The sequence below is a fragment of the Leopardus geoffroyi genome, chromosome D1 (assembly GCF_018350155.1).
Source record: "Leopardus geoffroyi isolate Oge1 chromosome D1, O.geoffroyi_Oge1_pat1.0, whole genome shotgun sequence".
Lineage (NCBI taxonomy): Eukaryota > Metazoa > Chordata > Mammalia > Carnivora > Felidae > Leopardus > Leopardus geoffroyi.
The window spans coordinates 25,469,997-25,491,540 of record NC_059329.1 but is presented as its reverse complement, the minus strand read 5'-3'; the positions used below and the strand labels follow the sequence as shown (position 1 = coordinate 25,491,540).

General features: G+C 43.8%; 1 long non-coding RNA gene across 1 annotated transcript; it reads left to right on the top strand.

The window, feature by feature from the left end:
* Positions 1 to 4,421: 4,421 nt before the first annotated feature.
* LOC123600920 lies at positions 4,422 to 19,711 on the top strand. Its single transcript, XR_006713879.1, has 4 exons — positions 4,422 to 5,285; positions 6,813 to 6,996; positions 17,990 to 18,124; positions 18,944 to 19,711. It is a non-coding gene; the product is annotated as an uncharacterized LOC123600920 (long non-coding RNA).
* The last annotated feature ends 1,833 nt before the right edge of the window (positions 19,712 to 21,544 follow it).

Sequence of the window (21,544 nt, the reverse complement as noted above, 5' to 3'; positions counted from 1 at the left end):
TCTATTTTGGGGGTGGATATCATTCTTTAGACTTAAACATACAGTTCTCACATTTAGAGATTGTAGTGTTCCCAAACCCAGTATAATATTTGTTTGGTTGGTTGTTTTCCACATGGTTTTCGTGGATTGTCTCAATGTATCCACATCTGTTGTAGTCCGGTCTTGCCGGGTTAATGGTATTATTACTTGTGATGGTGAAAGTCTTCAGGTGAAAGGAACTTTCCCATCCCAAGTCAAAACATGGGACCTCTGTTTCATAAGCTCCAGGCTCCAACTAGGTAAATCAATTGATATTTTGAAAAAGGACCAGGTTTTCTGGAGGAAATATCTCTTGGACTCAAGTCTTTGTATTTGGTGTGTAAATTCATACTTTAAAAAGAAAATGCTTCCTTGAGAGTATACTGGGTGTGCGTATTGGATGGAAGAAGATTGTGACCAGGATTCTACCTCTTCCCAAACCCTATGACCAACCCTATGGGGCAACTGTCCCAAGGAACTGTAGGTGGCTCCTAATGGAACATTCTCTAGCATTGGACAGACATTGTTTAGTGACAGTAGGGAGAAGGTTCTGAGGTAAATAGGAAGCAAGCAAAATCGGATGACAAATGTGGAGAGAAACAAAAATCTAGAGTCTTTCTTTTTTTTGTTAATGTTTATTTCTGAGAGAGAAAGAGACAGACAGAGGGTGAGTGGGGGAGGGACAGAGAGAGAGGGAGACACAGAATCCGAAGCAGGCTCCAGGTTCTGAGCTGTCAGCACAGAGCCTGACGCGGGGCTCGAACTCACAGACCCCGCGATCGTGACCTGAGCTGAAGTCAGATGCTCAACTGACTGAGCCACCCAGGCGCCCCCAAAATCTAGAGTCTTTCAAAGAAAAGAATAGGGAGTCGAACATTAGCAGAAGGAAAAATTTCAAAGCCCAGGAGGTAGGAAAAGATCTTGACTTGGGGGCCAGAGACCAGTGGCTTAGCTAGGGTCTAGGAAAATCTCGGAGATGCAGATCCAGAATAAAACACGTGTCAGTGGTTCCGTTTGGGCTGGCCTTCTAGATACCACTCGCCTAACCCAACTGCTATAGCGGGGCAGTCCTAGCACAAGATTCAGTGCAGAATCTGATACGATCAGTGATAAAAGGCTGGGGAATTGGTGGTACCAAGGAGGAAGCCTGTGTCCTGAGGGCTCTCCTGACCTCTGTGCTCCAAGAGGATATCTCCGTTATTTGAAGACTAGAGACTTATCACAGCTTAGAGGATTTGCAAGGGATTTGACTGCTGGATTGGTGTGGGCAGGCTTACTATGCTCAGATGGGCACTGCTGGACCATGATGTCTTGTTTTCATAAACTGGGGGGAAGGGCTTGATTTGTCAGGAGAGTGGGATGAAGAGGAATAAGACATACGGTGGAAGACTGGAAGTTTCTCTGTTCAGTGACGTGAGTGTATCTCTTAAGATTAGGAAACAGATCTTAAGAAAAAAGACAAAACTAGCATAAGTAGTTTTGAAAAAGTATCTAAAGCAACTCTGAAGACCAAAAAGGCCACGAGTAATTCACATCTTGCTTCTCCTGCTTTTCTAAGACCCTTGCTTTCAGTGTTGGACAGCCAGAAATATCAAAAATTGACTGTAAACCAGGGCCCTCTTCTTTCATCATCCTATAAAGGGGAAAGCTGTTCTCAACTTTGGAAATCTTAAAAATAAAGAGGATAGCTTGTGAATGGATCCTCGCAATAAACAAAGAAAACAGAATGATTCCCTTTTATGATATCAAATTTCAATACAGTTTAAATATTCTTACCACTTGGAACCAACCAAATACTTTCAGCTTTCCATTATTTCATTTAACCAGAGAAATCTGCCAGCTAATATTTTACTAAGCCTGAAAATATTTTAACTGGCCCTCTCCATATCTATCAAGTTCAAAGGGATGGTATAATTTTTGTATCAATTCTCCATAAAGTTTAGTCCCAGAAATGTGGATTATAGTTTCAATATTTATTAAAAATTTTTGTCTATCGGCTGACTTATTTTAGGCCCATGGGCATGTGCTTTTATTGCATGGTAGGCTTAAAAATTCATACGCTCGGGTCTAGATGACTCTAGCATTTTGCTGTTCATGAAGATCATTTAAGATGAAAGGCATTAAAATAAGGTAGACTTTAGATATCTAAGCATCTGTTTAATTCAGCCCTTCTCCTCTATTACTTATTTCTGGTGCTGGGCATCAAAGAAAAAAATAAAAAGTCGGCACTGTTCTCTTAAAAATACGTCAAGGCCCCCAACTCTTTAACAACACAGGAAATGTCAAATATTATATGGATATAAATAACTCAGTAAAACAGGGTTACAGGAACATCTGGCTTTGCACAGTTCCACGCACTCGGCTGGCGCAAAGATATTTCAGTAATACTATCCAGTCGTTGGGTTGTGTGACACCGTGGGGGCACAGAAGGGAATTTGAGTGTCGAGTGAAAAATGTGCTTGTAAAAGGGTCTGAGTTGTTATCTGTCTAATCCGTCCTAATCTGTTCAGTCATTTGCTCTGGGGGCTCTTAAGAGGGAATACTGACCCCCTCTGGAAGCCGGTCTCTTAGACAGATACCCCCAGAGCCCCTGGGTTAGGGATGGAGGGCAGAAGGTTAACGATCCTCGGGACACAGGCTGCCCTGAAGATAACTGGAGAGATCATTTTTAAAAGGGACATCTTAATTTTCGGAGGAACATGCAGCTCTATTTCAGTTCTAACCTTGTGGAAACAATCTGAAGGGGAAAATAGTGACAACATCTCCTTTGTTCCTGCCAGCTTTGCCTTGTGCCCTGTTCAGCTCCACTGTTCAGTTTCCCTCCTCTCTTTGCTGCGTCACGTTCTCCACCAAAGGCTCTCCTTTTATTTTTAAGATCTGAGTTCGTTGGATGTTGGGCAGACTACCATTTGGGGAAGGCAGTTTGTGCAATCCAGACTATTTGGTGTTCGTTTCACTTATACGCACTTAGAAGAGACAGCAAAACCCCCAGACAGATCCACACACACCAACAGTTTCACACAAAGGCACGTAAGGGTTATGGTTTTCTTCGATGTCTAGATTGCAGGGTTCAGCATCATCAAGAGTAGAAAAGAACAACGTTATCCACATCAGAGGGAGGCAAGGCCAGGTACAAATTATAGGTCCACATCTTAGATCCCTTTAGGCTCATTCCCAAGTACATTTTGCATGTATTAATTCTGCAAATATTGACTAATGACCACGTGCCAAGCACTGTGGTAGGTACAAACTCAAGGCCCTTCCTTGTCTTCAAGGAGCTTAGAGTCTACGTGGAAATAAATAGCAACAGTAGACTAGATCGGACCACAGTGCGGTATGTTCTAAAATACAGTGAACCACCGAAAGAAAATAAACTGCAGGTAAAGACAACTTGCTTAAACATCTCCTATGAAACTTGTGAATATCTGGTTACATTGATATCTTTCTATCCTTTCGAGAACTTTCTGGAAATCACTGATCCTTCGCTAAAATCAAGTCTAGTGGTGGAGGCACAGGCAGCTAAATGGCAATGCTGTCCAGCACGAGAACAGGAAGTGGAGAGGAAGCTGCTTTCTCTCTGAAACACGTGGGGCAATCATACGGAGTTGAAAGAAATCGCTTTTTGTGGAGTATGGTGGGTAAGGGTGCATGCGAACCTGGTTCTTGCAGTAGTTTCCGGAGACCCCCAAAGTGCTACCCTTAAGGCATAGCTTCTTGTGTTCTTTCTCAAATGGCCTTCTTCCATTCATTCACGAACCGGTGAATTCAACCCCCGCCTCTTTATAGAGCACCTTCTAGGAACGAAGATGTGCCGGAGGACACAATTCCTAGCTTTCGAGGAGCCCTATCACATAGAGGAAATCCATGTAAATACACAGCTACAGCACAGTGTGTAAGCGTTAAGGATCTGTGCCAGACTGTAGAGGGAGGTAAAGATCAGGTTCGAGCGCAAGACCCCAAGCGGATGGGTTGGAAATCACCTGATGGGCCAGAGTAATTCTCTCACTGAGTATTCAGATGACGGATGGCAACTTCATTCAAAACCATCCTGATTGGGCCACATAATTTATTTACATTAGTGGGATAATTTCTCAGTTCCCTTTTGCTACGGTCTTCATCGACTTGACTTGTAAAGGAATGACCAGTGAGTCAGGGGAATTACAGACTCTGCCTAGGCCACTCGTCCAGTTCTCCAGAACCTTGAGAAGGTGCTGGGGTGTATTCGCTGGGGGAGGGGGTGAGGTGGGGAGGGGGGAGGTCCCAGTCCCACACATCCAGCCCAGCCCTAGATGAACGCTGTTGAGTGTCACTTACCAACCTGCTCTTCTGCAACTTTCTTAACACCCACTTTCTTCTTTCTCTTCCCATTCTGTTCCAGGGATCTGATGGAACAAACTGCCCTCAGACACCACTGAGATCGTGACACAGGCCAGTGCACTTCAGGAAATTCAAACTGACAGGAGCCCCTGCCTTCTGCCGTTGCAAAAGTGGCTTGCTGTAGCAAGACGCCAGCTCAGAACCACGGGCTGGCTGCAACTAAAAGTTCTTGACCCTCCCTCCGGAGAAGGGAGTGCCTGGGGGGCTGAAAGCTTTGGCGGGGTTGAGATAAACACTCAGGTTAAGGCATTTTTCATCTGTTTAACCAGATCTCATTATATTGTCAAACAAGACTGCAGCGCTCACAAGAAACAGCTATGGTATTCTTGTTGAGAGGTGGGACGAGAAGGAAGAATTTATTTTTTCCACTAAGGTTAATTCCTCCGATGCTGGGAGGCCAGGCAAAGTTTTTACTGGGATGGAAATGAAGGCTGAAGAGGTGAGCTCTTGGAGTCATTGAAGGGAAGCCTGATGGCACTTCATATGGCCCTGCCTTGCCAGGTGGGGAAGAAAGAGAACGTTAGTAATAATCTTGCCTACATCCTAGGCAGAGAACTTCCCCCTTTTTCAGGGCACCCACATAAGTCATCCCTAATTGCATATTCCCTTGCTATGTCAACTCTCCTTCGTTGACTCCAGGAAAATGCCACCTTGCCTTTTTTTTCCTTTTTTTAAAATAACTTCTCTTACCTTTTCCAAGTTGAGTTAAATGTAACCATTGCTTGGTCCTGATGATGCTCAAGTTAACTACATGACCGTGCTACCCAGCCATGAGTCCAGATTGTGAAGACCTAGTGATGATCCATGTGAAAATACTTACAGTTAGTCCTAAAACGTGGTCTCACTGAAACAGACCATCTGCATTTTAGAAAATCCAAAGCAAATGTCTGGTAAGCGGATTCTTTCATTAGCTGCTAATTTCAATCATAATCCTATTTTATATATATATATATATTTTTTCCTATTTTACATTTGAAGAGCACATTCATTCTTACAGCTCATTTGTGTTCTAATCATACAACTGTACAACACAGCTTTAACATTCTTAAAGCTGTTAGTTCTTTATTTAGTTACTAGTTACCCGTTGGTGAGGATGATCTCCCTGTACTCCTCTCCCACTTTTGCAGCAGTGATTTTAAACCTTTTCTGCTCTCCCTGTGCTTCTAGTCCCTCCACGTCCCCTCCTGCTCTAATCTTGGGTCTTACTTTACTGAGAAAATGGAAGCCGTCAGCTGGCATTGCCTTTAGCTGCCTGCCGCTGAACCTGCATCCTCTATCTGCCTCCATGTTACCCTTCTTCCTTCCTGCGAGGGGTCTCTTAGGATCTATTCGGTAACTATTTTACAGAGCAGGAAACATACAGAATGACCTGGAGAACTGTCCACTATCTTACAGGAAGTAAAAGGTGGTGGCAGAATTTGAACTCAGGTCCCCTGACTTTTGGTCCTCGTGCCCTTCCCCCCTCCTTCCATTTTTAAATAGACTTTATTTATTTAGTTAGTTAGTTTAGTTTATTCATGACTTATTTTGAGAGAGTGAGTGGAGGAGGGGCAGAGAGAGAGAGAGAGAGGGAGAGAGAGAATCCTAAGCAGGCTCCATACTGTCAGCACAGAGCCCAATGTGGGGCTCGAACTCATGAACCATGAGATCATGACCTGAGCTGAAGTTGGGCACCTAACCGACTGAGCCACCCTGGTGCCCCCCCCCCACCTTTTTTAAAGCGCAGTTTTAGGTTCACACTACAATTGAGAGGAAAGTACAAAAATTCCCATATACCCCATGCTCCCACAATTAATGACATCACTTACCAGAATGATACTTTTTTTTTTTCTACGAAAGATGAACCTTTGTTAACACATCATAATTACTCAGAGTCTATAGTTTACCTGAGGATACATTCTTCATATTGTATATTCATTGGGTTGGGACAAATGTATAATGTATCATTATAACATTATATAGAGTATTTTCATTGCCCTAAAGATCCTCTGTGTTCTGTCTAATTCATCTCCCCACCTCTGCTTTCTGACAACCACTGAACTTTCATGGTCTCCATAGTTTTGTCTTTTTAAGACTGTCTTATATTTGAGGGACGCCTCGGTGGCTCAGTCGGTTGAGCGTCCGACTTTGGCTCAGGTCATGATCTCACAGTTTGTGACTTCGAGCCCCACATCGGGCTCTGTGCTGACAGCTCAGAGCCTGGAGCCTGCTTTGGCTTCTGTGTCTCCCTCTCTCTCTGCCTCTCCCCTGCTCATGCTCTGTCTCTGTCTCTGTCAAAAATAAGTAAACATTAAAAAAATTGTTTTTTTTAAAGAATATCATATAGTTGCAATCATGGTATGTAGACTTCTCAGATTGGATTCTTCCACTTAGAAATATGCATTTAAGTTTTCTCCATGTCTTTTTGTGGCTTATAGTCATTGCTTTGGAGCACGGAATGTAATGCATCGTCTGTCTGTACCGCAATTCATCCATTCACCTACTGAAGGGTGTCTTCGTTGCTTCCCAAATCATCCCCTTGGTTGCTACTCTAAACATCTGGGCAGGTTGTTTTCAACTCCTTTGGGTAAACACCAAAGAGAACAATCGCTGGACTGCATGGTAAGTGTATATTTGGTTTTGTAAGAAACTGCCCAGCTGTCTTCCAAAGTGGCTGTACCATTTTGCATTCCCTTCAGCAATGAATGAGAGTTCCTGTTTCCTCACATCCTTGTCAGCATTTGGTTTTGTCGGTGTTTTGGATTTTGGCCATTCTAATAGGTCTGCTGTGGTATCATTTTTTTTTTAAATTTGCATTTCCCTGATGACTTAAGAAGTAGAGCATCTCTTCCCATGTTTATTTGTCATCTGTATGTCTTCCTTCCTGAGTTGTCTGTTAAGATGACCCACTTTTAAAAGTTTTCTCATTTTGAGTTTTAAGAATTACTTGTGTGTGTGTGTGTGTGTGTAGATAGATAGTTAGATAGATAGATAACAGTCCTTTATCAGACGTGTCTTTTGCAAATGTTTTCTCCCAATATGAGGCTTGTCTTCACATTCTCTTGATTCTGTCTTTCACATAACAGAAGATTTTAATTTTAGCGGAGCCCAGCTTATCAATGCTTTCCTTCATGCATTGTGCCCTTGTGTTGTACCTAAAAAGTCATCACCATACCCAAGATCATCTAGGTGTTTTCCTGTGTTATCCTCTAGAAGTTCATAGTTTTGCATCTAAGTCTATGATCCATTGTGAGCTAAGTTTGGTGAGGGGTGCAAAGTCTGTGTCTAGACCCCCTGTTTTTGCATGTGGATGTCCCTTCTTCTAGCACCATTATTGGAAAGGCTGTTTCTGTTCCATTGTATTCCCTTTGTGACTTTGCCAAAGTTGAGTTCGCTATACTTACGTGGGTCTATTTCTGGGCTCTCTATTCTGTCCCACTGATAATTTATCTGTTCTTTTCCCAATACCACACTGTTTCAATTACCACAGCTTTATAGTAATTCTTGAAATTGGGTAGTGTCAGTCCTCCAACTTTGTCCTTCTCCTTCCATATTGTGTTGGCCATTCTGGGTCTTTTGACTCTCCATAGAAACCTTAGAATCAGGTTGTTGATATCCATAAAATAACCTGCTGAGCTTTTGATTGAGATCACGTTGAATCCATAGACCAAGTTGGGAAGGGTTGACACCTTGACAATATTGAGTCTTCCTATCCATGGATCTTTCTCCATTTATTTTGTTCTTTGGCTTTATTCATCAGAGCTTGGAGTCTTCCTCATACGTATATATGTCAGATTTATACCTAAGTGTTTTCATGTGTTGCGTGCTAGTATAAATGATATTGTGTTTCTAATTTAAGTCCTACTTGTTTGTTGTTGGTATATAGGAAAGCAATTGACTTTTGTATATTGATCTTGTCTTCTGCAATCTTGCTATAATCTCTTAATAGTTCCAGGAGTTTTTCCTTGATTTTTTTGGGTGTTCCTCATAGATAATCATATCATCTGGGAAGAAAAATAATTGTATATCTTGCTTCCCAATCAGCATACCTTTCCCTTTCTTATTGTATTGGTATTGTAACCAGTATGATGTTGCAAAGAAGTGGTGAGAGGGAACATCCTTGTCTTGTACTAATGCCCTTTTCACCGTATTGTAGTGCCTTTTAATCTCTCTCTCTCTCTCTCTCTCTATATATATATATATATATATATATATAATCTTTATATATATATAACATTTATATATATAAATTGAAAGTTTATTTATTTATTTTGAGAGAGAGAGAGAGAGGAGCACAGAGGGAGAGAGAATCCCAAGCTCTGACAGCATGGAGTCTGACTTGAGGCTGGATCCCACAATCTCGAATGCGTAACTGACTGAGCCATGAAGGTGCCCCATAATCTTTTAAATTGTGGGGGGTGGCTCCTGGATGTCTCGGTCAGTTAAAGATCCGGCTTTGGCTCAGGTCATGATCTCATAGTTCATGGGTCCGAGCCCCGCAATGAGCTCTGTGTTGACAGCTCAGAGCCTAGAGCATGCTTCGGACTCTGTGTCTCCCTCTCTGTCTGCCCCTCCCCTACCCACTCCCTGTCTCTCTCTTTCTCAAAAATGAATAAATACTAAAATTTTTTAAAATAAATAGATTAGGTAAGCAAGCATTTTATTTTAAAATGTTTATAGCAGATGTGTCTGTCAAGCATCCATTCTGCCCTTGCTCATTTCCAATGGCCCTGAATTTGTGTTTGGTGATCTATATGGTTCTAAGGAATTTGACCACAGTTCCAGCTCTAGCTTTTGAGAAATGGACCAGCAGCATCCCCTAAGCCACAGTAACTGGTTTGTAAATAGGCTTGTGACCTAGCTGGTCTAATCTGAGTGGCACACAGATGGTTTTATTTGCCTTCTGTATGGTATAGTATAAAGATGGAAAGCCTGGAGCCGCTGCAACCATTTTGCCATTATGAGGGAGGTCAATTTGGGGGTGAAACTAAACACTAAACACAGAAATAGACCAAACACAAAATATTTGCAGGAAATGAAGCCAGGGCCCTGTTTAACCATAACCAAACATTCTGTTACGTTATCCATAAAATCCTGTCATTTCTAAGCCACTCTGAGTTTAGTTTTCTGCCACCTGTCACAGAAAGCATAATTGACTGCTACATTTTTGTCTGATTAATATATTTTTCTTATAAACAACTCAGAAAATTCTGAAAAATATAAAGAAGAAAATAAAAATCATCAATAATTCTACTACCCAGAAAAATTATTGCTAACATTTTGGGGATGCCTTTGCAGTTTTTATTGAGGAGAAATTAAACATAAATATTATATACTAAAACTTTATCTCTTGATTTTATTTCCTGAACATTGTATTATATGAAAATTTACATTGCCCTATGTAATCATCACAAATTTTTTTTTTAAATGGCAGTGTGTTTCAACCACTTATGTATATAGATATTTTTTTCAAAGCTGCTGAAATGAAACTTAGTGTTTGGGCTTATTTTTGTGTATTCTTTTGTAATATCTTGCAATTTCACTTTCTATCACTTGTGTTATATAAGATAGATATATCTTCATTAAACGATCATTTACTGAGCACTTACTACAAGCTGGTGGTAGGTTGTGGGGCTAATGCATAAAAACCAACCCCAGTCCCTGCCCTCAGGGGCCTCATAGTCTGGGGTGGAAGGCAGACATTTAGGTTTGACTATGTGTCAAACCACAGAGATAAATTCATTATTACACAATGAGGCTTCTGTTAAAGGGGAGGGAATCTTCGATGTTAGAATGGTGTGAAGGGAAGTGTTCCATGCAGAAATCGTGTTTGAGTGGATTAGGCAAAGAGAGGTGGATTGAGGGAGGGGGATGGGTAGGGGAGACTCTTCTCTGCAGAAGAATGGGTAAAGGCCACAGATCAGGAGGTAGCTATGCACATTTGAGGAAGTGGAAGGTCACCATGGTTGCAATCCTGGGAGGACAGAGCGGAGGGGAGAGGCTGAGAAGAGATGGTGGGGGTGAGGTTGAAGGGGGGAGGAGAAGTTGATAGGAGGGCAAGGACCAGACCAGGAAGAACCTTCTCTTTTCTCTTCATTTTTTTCCCCCTTTTATCCTGACTGAGATAAATGGGAGACACCAAAGGGTTTTGGCAAGGAGCTGATAGCATTGATCTTTGGCCTGCAAAGCTTATTATGACAGGGTAGGTGGGAGGATACCAGGTGACAAGCTCCACCATCTAGAGAGATATGGCCATTGGTTTGGGCAGGCGGTGGGAGAGGTGGAGGAGAAACTATGAGTAGGAGACGCTGATCCCTATGGAGGGGGCCTGGTGACAGGTGGATGTGGTGAGTGGAGGACACACTTTGCTTATGGGTTCATGGGAATAGATGGAGGGGTGCATTGAGAGAGAGGGTCATGAGTATAGATAGTATCCTCCAGGAGAGACTGAGGCAAAGCAGCTCACGTGGCATGGGCTGGGCAGCCTGTAGCTCACAGGAGAGGTCTAGGCTGGAGAGACACGTTGTAAATCATCAAAGACAAGATGGAAATTGCAGTCTTGGGTGTGGAAGAGAGTGTCCTTCACGAAGGAGGATGCAAGTGAGATTCCCATTCACAAAATGGTCTTCAGGAACCACGGTTTTTTTTTTCTTTTCTCTGAAGTATAGTTGATATACACTATCGGATTAGTTTATATTAGTTTCAGGAGTACAGTGTAGTGATTCACCATTTCTACACACCGCAAAGTTACAGCCAAGGTAAGTGTAGTTACTATCTGTCACCATCTGAAGTTATTACAATGTCATCGACTATGCTACTATATTACTTTTCATCCCAGTGACTTACTGATTTTCTAACTGGGAGTTTATAACTCTTATTCTCCTTCTATTTTGTCCACCCCCATCCCTCCCCCTCCAGCAAACACCAGTTTGTTCTCTGTATTTATGAGTCTGTTTCTGTTTTGGTTTTTGTTTGTTTGTTTGTTTGGTTGTTTTTGTTTTTAGATGCTACATGGGGCCCCTGGGTGGCTCAGTCGGCTAAGCGTCCGACTTCAGCTCAGGTCATGATCTCACTGCTCGTGAGTTTGAGCCCCGCGTCGGGCTCTGTGCTGACAGCTCAGAACCTGGAACTTGCTTCCAATTCTGTGTCTCCCTCTCTCTCTGCCCCTCTCCCACTCATGCTCTGTCTCTTTCTCTCAAAATAAATAAATGTTAAAAAAAAAGATCTGTTTTTAGATTACACATGTAAGTAAACTCATATGGTATTTGTTTTTCTCTGCCTGACTTAGTTTACTTAGCATAATGCCCTCTCGGTCCATCCATTTTGTCACAAAAGGCAAGATCTCATGCTTTTTTATGGCTGAATAATATTCCTGTGTGTGTGTGTGTGTGTGTGTGTGTGTGTGTGTGTGTGCACGCACGTGTGTGTACTTTGTCCACTCATCTATCAACAGACATTTGGGTTGCTCAAGGGCAGATGACTGGGTGGGAAGGATAAATCCCCAAGAAGCAGCAGAGAAGTCCAAGAATAAAGTGAAGAGTGCAGCATCTTGTCGTCTATAGTAAGAGAGTGCGTCGAGAAACACAGAGTCATAACAAACATCTAGGTCTGCAGAGAGGTCTGCACGGATGAGCACTGATACATGCTCTTGGATTTTGTAGCATTTGGGCTTTTAGTGACTCTAGCAAGTCCTATTTTGGGGATATGATGGGGGCAGAAGCCCAGTTGTGGTATGAGGAGAGGTTGGGAGAAAGAAGAATGGAAACAGATCTTATGAAAAACTTCTAGGAATTTTGCTGGGAAGGGGAGCAGAGAGTTAGGGCTAATGTGGTTCTCAACTTGTCTGTCCACAAGAATTATGTGAAGTGCTTTAGAAAATCCCAGTGCCAAGGCGACCCACTAGACCTAGAGTCACTAGGAGTTGGACCCAAGCACCGGGGCAGTTTATAAAACTCCCAGATGACTCCAATGCACAACCCAAACTGACAATTACCAGGTTAGAAGGAGACATGAGGTTGAAATTACATACAAATACATTTTAAGGACTGCAGAGGCTTGAATGTGCTTAATTGTTGATAGGAGGGGTCTAGGTGGGAGGGAAGAGTAAGCACAGTTGTTTGTGTAATCCTGAGCTGCAGGAGAAAGAAACCCATAGAAGCAGTGGAATGCATTATGCTTTTAACTGCACCATGGGTTACCTTGACGTTTAGAAACATATTTTAATCTGCATTTCTATAATTATCCAAAGTCAAGAGTAATGTTGCTTTTTAAAGCATTTCCTTTTTAAAAAATTTTTTCCTAATGTTTTATTTATTCTTGAGAGAGAGAGAGAGAGAGAGAGAGAGAGAGAGAGCATGAGTGGAGAAGGAGCAGAGCAAGAGAGGGACACAGAATCCAAAGCAGGCTCCAGGCTCTGAGCTGTCAGCACAGAGCCCGACACGGGGCTCGAACCCACAAGCTGCAAGATCATGACCTGAGCTGAAGTCAGACGCTCAGCTGACTGAGTCACCCAGGCACCCTTAAAGCATTTCCTATAGAAAAGAATGCAGCTAAGCATTTTCCACATACCTTTTTTCCTTTTCCTGAGTTTTTCATCCAGGTGATGGTTGCAAAATAATTATTTTTTACACACTGTATTTTCCTTTTAAAATTCACTTCTGACATTTGCATTTAATTTTGTCACCATGGTTTAAGCCAACCGTTTAGATTTTACTCTGGATGTAATTTATTTAAATGCTGCCTACTGCTATGATGTCCCTATGACATCCCCACTCCTGGTCTGAAATTCCTCCCTCATTTGGTACGTGTGTTCAAAAAAGTATAGAGCATGATGTTTTCTGAACTCTTGAGTAACTGAAAATATTTTCTTCTTACCTTCACAAGTAAAAAACAACCATGAGCATAGAATTCTTATATTTCAATATTCTCCATAAATACTCGGCCAATATTACTTTCTGTTCCACGATAGGTAACTTGGTTTCCTACCTGTATACTTGCAAGGTGTGCTCCTGATATCTTATGTTTACAATAAATTTCCAGAAGGTGGTTCTTTGTTGTTGATCTAGCTTGGGACATGGTGAACACTTATGGTTTTGAGGACATTTTTTTCCTCAAAAAAGTGTCCTTTAGTTCTGATTCTGATTATTACTCTGGTTTGAGCAGTTTTGGTTTATTCCTCGGGAACACTGTCAGCCTTAGACACAATCTTCGTTCTTTGTCCTTCATGTCTCTTATTTTTTCTGTTTTCATTTGACCGTTTTCCTTTGCATTCGGGAAGAAGTTTTCAAGTTTATTCTCCAGTTACCAACTGTGTCCTTCTGCAATTTCCATTCTCTTTTTTGCTGCCTTCAATGTACTGGGATTCTATTTTGCATTAGCTTGTAATCTTCCATAATTGTACTCCTCTTCTCTTTACCTTTTTGCATTCTTTTAAAAATCATAGCCCATCTCACCTTAGGCGTTCTGTTACTATGTCAACGAGACCGTATCTTCTGGCATTCTTTCGGAGCTGTCATTTTAGAGGTCTGCTATTTTCCAGAGTCTTTAAGATGATGCAGTGTGTCTCTTGTTCTGTGACTTGTTTTTCCCAGTAAAACCCCTGGCTAACCAACATGTTTGCAAATATTCCGTATGCAGATTGCCTGTGTATGCCCTCGGTACCCTTAGGCATGTGGTCAATTCCCTGTTTCTTTCAACCCGTCTGTTTGTCAGGCTGATATAGACTCAGGCTGTGGCTGAATTCCCAGTGTCTGCTCGTTCCCCACCCCACTGGCTTAATTGGCACGAGAGAGCATCTTCTCCAGCCTGCAGTTTACCCTTCTCTGTCACACTGAGCATAGGGCTGCATGAACCCCCGTAAGCTCCAGCATTCGTGGCAATGGGAACTCACCCTGCTTCTGTCACTCTACGGTCGTTCCCTTGCTGTCCTTTTCTTCTCACGCTCAGGCCTTTGCAGGAGGCAATGGTTCTGCTGCAGAACTGCGTCTGCAGTCCCTGCTTCTAGTCCCTGCACCCAGGTTCTGGCCAGTTTTATCCCGGGATTTGCAGCCTCTGGTGGTGGAAGCAAGTCCTGATCTGGGGAAGGGTCACACTTGCGGACGGAAGTGCCTGAACCACAGAGGGGCAGCTGACGGGCTTCCCTACTGATGCTGATCTTGTAGCCCTGAAGCAAAGCAGAGAGATGAGCAGGTGAACCTTACTTCCCACCCCACCGGCCGCTTTCCTCCGTCAAGTTCTACAGGATCTGTAGCCCATGGGTCTTCTCAGATTCTACCAATGTCTGAAATGTTGGCATCGTGAGTTGTTCTCCTTTTCTATCTTAGTCAGAACATTAAATGGGAGGCCAACGGAGTTTTCAATGAAGCACTTAAATTGAGGCCAGATGCCATTTTGTGCTTTTCTTTTAAAATTTGAGTGGTGGCACCACAGAAATAAATCTCAACCGAGTAAGATGAAAGCTTTGGGCAAAGGTGAAGAAATGGTGGGAGCCAGCCCGGTCATGTGCAGCAGGTGGCTTGTGGACGGGTGCCCCTCCGCACGGATCAGCTTTTCTTTTGCTGCCTTCTGAAGGACTTAACCATTCCAGACTCTCTCGCACCTCTCAGACTGTGTAGATCTCTCCTCTCTTGGGGATTCTGAGATCTCGTACATCTCCTTAAACGGTTCCATCCCTTGTAATAGGGTGTTTAAAGTGTGCTTAGACATGAGTGCTGCTGAAGCTAACTGCACGGGAAGAAGTTAGAGGGGAGGATGCTGGCAGACCGAGACCCTTGGGGGTGCCTCAACAAGACAGATGGGTGCCCACCAGACACTGCATAGACTCAGCTGGTCCCCTGATAGAAACACCTATGGATCAACAGAAGGGAGCTGCCCGGAGGGCTCTCTGGAGTAGTTGCCAGAAGCACATAGTGTATTTGGAAGTCAGAGTCCATTCCATTCATTTAGTAGGAGCCAACCATACTTCAGAGTAGGGTATTGGGAATACACTAGCGAACATGACGTATGCTCTACCCTTAAGCAGCTTGCAGTTTATTGGGGGGGAGGAGAGACAAGTGGCCAGGAAACCCTACGTGTTAAGACCTGAAATCGAGGTAACCCTATGGTACTATGAGAGAGCAAAGGAGGGAACAATTTAATCTCAGCAGATCAAGGATGAATTCCTAAAGGAAGCAATGCACAAACTGTAAAAGAAAAAGGACATAAAGAAAAGAGTCCATATTTTAAAAAGCTCTAGTATAGAAAGATACATTCCTGGGTTTAAAAAGACCTAAGTCTGCAAGATCAAAGCAGACACCAAGATCCACTCACGTTCATGTTTATAAAAGGTACACATGTGGTGAGCAGCGAACAGCACACGTTCCGGAGCCAGACCATTTGTGGTTGAAGTCTGGCTCCATCACGTAGGAGCTGTTTGAATTTAGGCCATCTGCTTAATCGCTGGGCCTCAGCTTTCTCATCTGTAAAATGGAAATAACAGGAATACTTACCTCAAAATGTGGTTGTGGGCATTAAACGAGTTAACACATGAAAGTTGTTGAGATCTGTGCCCAGCATTGAACATTAGGTGCTGGTAGGCACATTCTTACCAAATTATGGAGCCTCGGGGGCACCTGGGTGGCTCAGTTTGGTGAAGCGTCCGACTTCGGCTCAGGTCATGATCTCGCGCTCCATGGGTTTGAGCCCCGCGTCGGGCTGTGTGCTGACAGCTCAGAGCCTGGAGCCTGCTTCGGATTCTGTGTCTCTGTCTCTCTGCCCCTCCCCTGCTCGCTCTCTCTCTCTCTCAAAAATAAATAAACGTTAAAAAATTTTTTTTTTTAATGACAGGGCCTCAGAGTAAAAGGGAAAATCTTTTGGACTTCCAGATGAAAAGAACACGATATGTTAAGAGTAACATCTGACTTCTTATCTGCACCCATGGACCTTAGGAGATGGTCAAAACCCCAATAACTAGCAAATCTACGCCGAAACAAAAGGGATTGATAGTGGCCACGTACAATAAATGCTGAATAATGATTCTGAAAATAATAGTATGGACCATACAGACTGTAAGGGACATTCTAATAATGTCCTAGAGCTAAATATCTTTAAGAAAATGAGCTGGTAGGGCGCCTGGGTGGCGCAGTCGGTTAAGCGTCCGACTTCAGCCAGGCCACGATCTCGCGGTCCGTGAGTTCGAGCCCCGCATCGGGCTCTGGGCTGATGGCTCAGAGCCTGGAGCCTGTTTCCGATTCTGTGTCTCCCTCTCTCTCTGCCCCTCCCCCGTTCATGCTCTGTCTCTTTCTGTCCCCAAAATAAATAAACGTTGAAAAAAAAAAAATTAAAAAAAAAAAAAAGAAAAAGAAAATGAGCTGGTAAAATGGGGAAGGAAAAACCTCGTAAAGATCACTTTTGGGGGAAAGAGGACTAAGGAGAAGTAAAATGTTTGCAATATCTCATATTGAGACTTGGAGAGAGGGAGGGAGAAAGACAGTCCTGGCAATAGAAAGAGTTGGTATTTTGACAGATGCAAAAACAAAGAATCATGTACCATGGGGCGCCTGGGTGGCTCAGTTGGTTAAGCGTCCAACTTCAGCTCCGGTCATGATCTCACAGTCTGTGAGTTCAAGCCCCATGTCAGGCTCTGTGCTGACAGCTCAGAGCCTGGAACCTGCTTCAGATTCTGTGTCTCCTTCTCTCTCTCTCTCTCTCTCTCTCTCAAAATTAAATAAATGTTAAAATTTTTTTTTTTAAAAAAAGAAGAATTATGTACCAGATTAAGGGCACTTGGAAAAGAAAGATAACCATTGATTTTCCCCTTTTAACATTCACTTTAACTTAGGGTTTTGATAAGCTACATTCACAATGTTTGCACTTTGAGTACAATTGCCTTTTGAGTTAGTACTGTCAATAGGACATAAATTATTTGAAAATTCTGACTATAAGAGTATAATTAATGATTGGAGCAAAATGTAGACACGAGCAATACAGTTTATGGAGGAAGTATGGAACAATTTATTATTTACACTTGCCTTTATTTTCATCTCACTCAAACATTGTTGTTCCGTTATATCAATCAGGCCTTCAAACTAATTACTAAATTCAGACATCTTTGATATTTTTCTAACTTTCAGTATTGCAAAGACCATAGCTTTGCACATTAAAAAACAAAACAAAACAAAACAAAACAAAAAACTGTGGTCATTGTAAAGGTTTATCTACCAGGCCAGGAGGATAGAATATATATATTTACCAGTATGTTAGCTTGAGTTAAACTTTTAGATATTTAAATATGTATTATGTGTGGCCTCCATTTGTACACTCAACCTGGACCCTGCAAATGTTCAGGGATGGACCCATTGCTCAGAGCGTAGCTACCACTGTGCCTTTAGTATCCTGTCAGAGAGAACCTGCTTCAGTGAGCATTATTTAATGAAAAGCTATTAGTAATTCCCATACGAAGGGGTTATAATGTATACTTACATTCCTGAAGACAGAGTTCAGCACTAGGTTGGAAAGAAGAGAAACCTTTAAACAGTGGAGGGGGGCGGGAATCTGAATTAATGAGGGATCTCCGTGGCACTTCCCGGCCACGGAGCCTTTGTGCTAGTTAGTACATTGCACAACGTGCTCTTTCCAGTGTTCGAGGGGCTCGCTGATGAATGTTCTGGAGTAGCCCTGACCCTGCTTAACATGAGATGTTCTTGTGAAGTTCCTTAAGGACACCATGGTCTGCTCATCTTTCTACTTCCAGATCTGGAATAGTTGAGACCAAGTAAGTGTTTGTTGAATTGGAAGTTTCCAGGCGTTCTGGAAGCCAGACTGCCTTGGGTCCAGAGCCTCCTTGTGGCATAAAGTTCCTGGTGGTCCCTGGGTAGAAACTCCATTTCTTTGGGTCTCAGTTCTGTTGTCTGGAGAATACTAGCACATACCTCAGAGGGTGATGGTAAAGATGAAATGAATGTACACATTCAAAGGACACAGATCAGCGGGAACTAGGGAAACATTCGCTGTTATTATTAAGCAGGGTTAATAAATGGTTCAATTCAACACACATCAGTCAAATATCTGTCTTCCACCAGGGTGACGGAGGGCACACACAGGTCTGTCATGGGCCAGGCATTGTGCTTGGTTGTGAATATCAGCCTAAACGGGACCCAGTCTCTGCCTTTTTGGGGGTTCATATAGTAAGAGATTCAGATAATCTTTTATAACATGGTCCTGGAAACTCCACGCGGGAGGTCTCGGGCAGGTGGAAATTATTTCCTAAAAAAGTGGGGTCGAAACTGATAGAAACTCTTTACGCTTCTTGGGGAACATGAGGAGTCAAGATCCATTCAGGTTGTAATGGCATTTGATTTTGTTTGCTTGAAATGTGAGGTATTTAAGGAAAAGCAGTTGCAGGTTTGGGGATGAGCACTCATAACCGGGGGCAGTGGTTGCACAGACCACAGCCTTGCGGTCCCCATCTGTGGTCTCTGTTTTAAGGCTCACTTGGGTGTCCTGTGTGTCTTAGCTTTTGCATCCAAACGAGCACCATCTCTGGGGTTCCAGAGTGTTGCTTTATCTTTTGAAACATTTCTTCCTCTTCTAGACACTTCTTCACAAGCTTCCTGTTGCCATCAGAACCGACACATCCTGCAGAGGCTTCCGGCTCATGGATCAAGCGTGTGCAACAGGGGAGTCAAGTTGCATTGAATGCTTCCCAGAGGAGTTCTTTCTTCCTCCCTTTTTCTTCCCTTGCTGGCTTCCTTCTTGTCCCTTATCTCTGCACCCTTCCCCACTTGCCCCAAATCCTCAGACTTCCTCTGTAGATGCCAAGTGATGATTTCAGAGACTGTGAGTCCAAGGGCCTCTATTTGGGCAGGACCCTTATGGGTCTCCTTCAGCTCTGGATAAAGCAGGTATTCTGACCCAGTCACACAGGCAGGATAAATCGGTAGGTAATTAAAGAGCTCCCAAATCTCCCTTCTGTCCTATGAATACTTCCCATGGGGGAGAGGGATCTCCATTTCATAACCCTCACTCCCTGAGATCAGGGCAATGAAGACTGCTGGAGTTCCAATGCTAAATGAGAGGAGATAAACATTACTCACTGATACGGCAGTATGCGTTAGCCTCTCGGCTACCCCTGCCTCCCAGGGGTTCTACAGGTAGGAGATCCCAAACATGTGACTTTTACAGGAGCTAAGGAACCTGGAGAGTAGGGAATATTACCTGAAGGACAGAAGTGTATGCCACGGTAGAGAGTCTCTGTTGACATGGGCTTAGAGCATCTGAAAATGGAGGCAAACCGGTTTCCTCTCTCCCTGCTTCCTTCCTCCCTCCCTCCCTCCCTTCCTTCCCTCCCTCCTTCCTTCCTTCCTTCCTTCCTTCCCTCCTTCCTTCTTTCCTTCCTTCCTTTCCTCACTCTCCCCTCTTTCTATTTCTCTTTCCCTCTCCTTTTCTCTTTCTTCCTTTCTTTCTTTCTCTCTTTCTTCCTTCCTTCCTTCTTTCTTTCTCCTCCCAATCTCTTGATCCTTCCATTCATTCATCTATCCCTTTAACAAGAATTCTGAGGGCTGGGGCGCCTGGGTGGCGCAGTCGGTTAGGCGTCCGACTTCAGCCAGGTCACGATCTCGCGGTCCGTGAGTTCGAGCCCCGCGTCGGGCTCTGGGCTGATGGCTCGGAGCCTGGAGCCTGTTTCCGATTCTGTGTCTCCCTCTCTCTCTGCCCCTCCCCCGTTCATGCTCTGTCTCTCTCTGTCCCAAAAATAAATAAACGTTGAAAAAAAAAAATTAAAAAAAAAAAAAAAAGAATTCTGAGGGCTTCTCACAGCCAGGCTATGTTATTTCCACATTCTGGGGATTCCGGGATGAATATTGCCCACGAGGAGCTCAGTGCAGACGGAAGGCCAGAGCAAGCAATAATCAAACTGTAACACTAAGAAGCACTATTAGAGCTGGGGACACCTCACGCCCTTTCTGCTGAGGTCAGAGACATTTTCACAGGACGTGTGAGCAGGAACCGGAAGGTGAATATAGATTTTCCAGGGGGGCTTGGTTAGGGAGGGACTCTGGCCAAAGCTGGCATGAGAGCCCAAACTTGTCCAGGAGGGGGCAGCTCCCTATGTGTGGGGGGGTAGCATGAGAGACTGGTGGAGGGCGAGGCGTGAGAACGGACCGTGCTGGGACCGTGAGGAGCCCAGTCACTGCCTGGGATGGTGGAGCTATTGAGGGCTTAAGGCAGAAAGCACGGGATGGAGCTCCCAGTAAGCATCTGTACGCTGGGACAGTCTGATCGACGGCACTCATGGTTTTCTTATAAAATACGTGTTTTAAAGTTTAAGGATGAGGAAATGGAAAGGAGGATGTTAAACCAAGAATGTGGAGGTGAAGGAGCACTCCGAGGGTGCTGTGAATTTCCCTCCAAGCTGGGTATTTCGAGAGGACGGAAAGCCTGCTGAGGACCTCTCATTCCCCCCTGCGAACATGGCAATCAAACAAAGTGAAGCTATGACAGACGGGGAACACGTAGTCAACACGATAATTAAGACCCCAATCCAGTAACTCAGGTTTCATTTTTCTTGGGTTTTCCTGCTTGGCTTTGACAATGTCTGAATGAAGTCTAATTCGCCAGAGCCTGCTTTGCCATCGGCCGCCGGTACCAATCTTAGTTTCCTTGAGATCCATCCTTTTGTAGGAGAGGGAAGAAAAGGAAGTCTAAATATTCTGCCAGTGGCCAGAGCTGGGGAAGGGACGCTGCAGAGGGCACAGAAATTCATCTGTGGGGGGCTGTCCTTATCTGTTCCATTTTCCTTAAGGCACCGTAGAGATTTCATCAGAGATCCCGGAGGGTCTTCTGTGGGGCCACTGGAAGCGTGTGGAAATGTGGCCCAAGGATGTCATTCTCCAGAGTTAGCCTGCCAGCAGGCTCGGCCTCCCGTGGGTCCTCCGCAAGGCCTCCTGAAAGCTGGAGGTAATGGGAAAATAATCCGGTGGGGAAGGGAGGGGAAGAAGCACGTGTATGACTTTTGGCACGTCCAGAGTGAGATTCCCAAGCTGCCTGTGGCGGTCTCAGATGGGCAGGAAGGCCAAGGTTCTCTCGGGTTCTCCGGTTGTTCCTGCTACGATCTGTTGTTTATTTACTTTTGCATTTCAGTGGCTTCTGATTCATGGCAGCAGGTGGGGAGAAAGGGAAAGGAAGGGACAGCAGC